The 4,179-nt window shown below is 36.2% G+C and overlaps 1 non-coding gene across 1 annotated transcript; it reads right to left on the reverse strand.

Annotated features, from left to right (window-relative positions):
- Positions 1–612: 612 nt before the first annotated feature.
- On the reverse strand, positions 613–776 carry LOC126010207 (U1 spliceosomal RNA). Its single transcript, XR_007496329.1, has one exon. It is a non-coding gene; the product is annotated as a U1 spliceosomal RNA (small nuclear RNA).
- Positions 777–4,179: the final 3,403 nt, after the last annotated feature.

Raw genomic sequence — 4,179 nt, forward strand, 5'->3', positions numbered from 1 at the left:
TTTATTTTTTAAGATTTTATTTTTTTTATTACTTTAAAAAAAAGTAATTACTTTATTTCAACAAAGTGGTTACAAGGTTGCATATAATATAGTCGGAATTTTTTTTTTTTACTGGACTGGGTTCCAACCCTGGGACTAATAGCTGAGATGGCTCTGTGAGTGTGGCAAGACAAGAGCTGTCCAATCCCAGGGTAGAACTGATCATTAATAAAAGAAATTCCTAAGCATTCCAGAAGCACCGACTGCTGCCTCCATGAACTGTTTTCAGTCAATGAGCAATTCATCCTTCCAGGGGTGTTTCCTCCACCTGCGGCAAGCCTTTTAGTCTGGTGGTGATGCTGCGAGTGCACAGGTGGCAGGAAATCTTTGGCCAGGGAGCTAGAAGATGAAGAAGGTTGGAGATGGAAGCCTGGCCCACTGGGCTGGGTGGCAAGGGAAATATTAAGTTTGTGTAAGTCTAAGTAGGGTTCATAGAAAGGAAAGCTTGCGAGCTAGGGGAGATACGAGTTTACATAGGAGACCATAAAGAGATGCTAGTACAAGTAGCTTTGGAAATGCCTGTTCAATAAGTACTATATGTAAAGAGAGAGTTCTTTTCTTGTAACAAAGCAGATTGGGAAAGCGCGCACACAGTCCCCCACAATCACAAATTATGCAGTCGAGTTTCTCACATTTGGGGAAATCGCAAGGGTCAGCACGCCAGGAGTGCAATGGGCGAGTCTCACCCTGGGGAAACCACCTTCTTGATCATAGAATCATCACTGCCAGGTAAGTATAATTGCAAAGTTTTTCAATCTTTGGGTTTCAGTCATACAATGTACATATCCTTAATCAGGGCACAGTTTTGCCACCAATATCCCCAGTTTTCCTCCCACCTCCTACCTCTGCCTGCTTCTGGAACATTTTTCTTCACTCTCTTTTTCTCTCTCTCCTCACTCACTTTCATATTTTTTATTTTAGACACTGTAGTTTGTACTATTATTACTGAAGGGGTATCATGCGTATCATTATTTCCTTTCAAAATCCAATTCTTGCCCAAAGTAATCATTTCCAACTATCATTGACATAGTGAACCCTTCTCTACCCTAACTGCACTCCCCTGATATCTGTGGCAAGTTTCCTACCTGGACTAGTCCTCCAGGCTCTCGTCTCTATCGTCTCTGGCTATTATTACCATATTAGTTATGATATTTTTATATCTTTTAAATTACTTGTTTAAGCATCATGATTATGAGGTCGTTCACAATACAATTTTTCCCACAGATTCAAGTTGTTCATGATTGATTTTCAGTCATACAATGTATAACACGGTTCATCCCACAGAAGTGAGAAAGTTTTTAATTCTAGCACCAGAAATGAGGAAGCATTAAAATGTATTAGAAGAATTCTGATTTTATTTTAGACAGTCTTTCATAGACTACACCAGTGAAGGCCACCTTCTTCATCTTCTTTCTCTGACCTTAAGGAATGTTGTGCTGTGGAGAATGCTAGTCTGACCAAACAGGCAGAAGGCAGAACTAGGAGAGGGGACCAAGAAGAAAGGGACCGAGAGGGAAACTGAACAATTTGGAAACTGGCTGCCTCTTGAACCTCCTGTATCCTCCCCATAAGGAACTTCTTGCTGTTCGAGTTAAGTACATTTTCTACCAAGGAAGTAAATGGAGATACTGTTACCTGCTTATATTTCTAATCATAATTCAGATGAATAGTAATTTATCTCAGTATTTTTGAACATATGACATATGTGCAAGAAATTATATTCATTTTCCCAGCTTCCTGCCTCTTTCACTGAGGAAAGCTTTAAAGATGTGTTGGTGCTATGACTGGCCTTCTGGAGCAAGCACTGAGTGCTAACATGCCCAGTGAGGTATGCATAAAAACAGGGGCAAAGCTGAATGCACCGGCATTCTAGGGTTCTGACTTATCTAGACATATTTAACTCACAGCAATGTGCTATTGTGTCAAGTTTAAGAATATATTTAAATTTCAATATCTTCGCCCTTAGTAGTCATTTCTCTCACAAAGTTATTGAGAGAAGAATATATTCAGAGTGTCTATTGATCAGCGAACTCTTACTGGCAGTCCTCTTACTAGATATTTTGCCTATAGAAAAGCATCATGTTCTTTCAATGCAGAATTCTTGGTTGGCTGCTGCTCCTTTGTCTAGATTTATTTTATTTCATTTTATTTTTAGTTTCACATAGTTAACTTTTAAGATAAGGGAAAGTTGACAGCCTTTTTTAAAAATATTTTATTGTGATCAATGTGAATTACAGTCTTTTACAATTATATTTAAGGTACATAGTGACAGTGAATTAGGGCCATTCCCAGTACCAGTGTTGTCCTCCCTCTACCCTTGTTCTCAGCATACATCACATACCACCCCCTTGACCCCTGGACTGCTAGTTTAACAGGTCCCCTTTGTGTATAACTTGTTATAGATTGGGTTATCTTGATTCTGTTGTCATTGACTTTGGGTTTGGTGTTCAGGTCTGATCATTTTGTATTTTCACTCAATGTTCATGAAATTGTTTGCTCCTGGTACCATCCACTTTTTTTCCCCTCAATTTTTGAGGCAGAATGAGATGATTCAAGTTCTGTGATTTTATTGGAAAAGAAAAAGCTGGGAGGAGCCCATCTAGAAGCTAAAAGATTTAAAAGAAGAAAGAAAAAGAAAAAAAAAACAAATGAAAACAGCAATGACAAAAAACACAACAACAACTAAAAAAATCAGCAACAAAACAACAGCATCAAAAGGAAAAAAAAAAGAAAGGGGGCTGGTGTGGCAAAGTTATTTATTTATTTTTTGCATAGGCATAGTAAGTGTTGGGGAAATTAGAAAGGGAATTCCCTTGGCCTAGGAGATATAGGGTTTCTCCATCCATGAAGCATACTGTCATGGGAACAAATAGAGACTTTGGACATGCTCATTGTCGAACTCCAAAGTCTTTTTATGGTGCCAGGAAAGGTTCTACTTAGTGTGGCAATTAGAATCAGTTCTCCGTAATTAGAGATCCTGGTATTTGCACAGGTTGTAGGATGAAGTCTAGGATAGAGTCTTTTTCTTTATGAATCCAGAAGTTCTGCTCTGTCAAGGTTGTTGTCATCATTCTATTGTAATTAGTGATCTTGCTTTTGCACAGAACCTAGGATGGAGCATAGGATAGTCTTTACTTATGGTTCCATAAGTTCTTTTTGTCACAGTTCTCAAAGTCAGTCTTGGTTTTTACAAAAATCATAGGCTGAAGCCTAGGCTAGGGTAAAAGTTGACAACTTTATTGAAAAAAATCTGGGCAGGCAATTATATATTTATTTTCAAAATGATGAAAATAAAGGACTTTTATTTTTGTTGAAAAGTTGCTTCAATACTATGGCAAGGTTACCAAAAGTAAAGATCCCTTTTTTAGGTAGCATTTACAGAAATGGAAATAAATTATTTGAATTACTTTCTGTTTACTTGGTTTGTGTTGGAGTGATTTGAATTTGACAGTCTCAGCTTGATAGTGTTACCTCTTTAGTAATTGAAATGAGGAAGATCTTCAGAGAAATGACTTTTAGATTTATTAAGATTTGCTGAATGATCAGTACCAAAGGCTCATGTGAAATAGATTTTGTCTATCCCAAATATGATATGAATAGAAAGTGAAAGAGTTAATAAAATTTTTCTTTTCATAACAATTTTTAATATTTATTTATATATTTATTATATATTTACATCATTATTTTTATATTTAATTGTTATTTTAAATTATAATGTTTATATTTATTAAATATAAGCATTTAATAATTGGTTATGTGTGTTTTATTTATATATTTTTATTCATTGTTTGGGGACTCACCATTAGTGTTTGGGACTATTCCTGGCTCTGTGCTCAAGAGATCACTTGTGGAGTTAGGAATCCAAGCAGTATCAGTCTTGGTACTGTCAAGTACTTGATATTTGATATCATGTAAGGCAGTGCCCTTACCTTCAGGATAAATCTCTAGTGCTCTTCTGCAGCTTTGACTTTGTGGTGTTTAAACATATGTATTACTAAAGTAACAGTGAATTTTAAATATAGAAAAAGGAGCAAAGGATCAGCATTATGGTTATGTTGGTAAACTATAGAAGTTTTCTAAATAAACAAAACTATAAAAACTCTCCATGGACTAATTAATAGAGGTTTACATGAAAATGAA

Source organism: Suncus etruscus, chromosome 5, assembly GCF_024139225.1.
Source record: "Suncus etruscus isolate mSunEtr1 chromosome 5, mSunEtr1.pri.cur, whole genome shotgun sequence".
NCBI lineage: Eukaryota > Metazoa > Chordata > Mammalia > Eulipotyphla > Soricidae > Suncus > Suncus etruscus.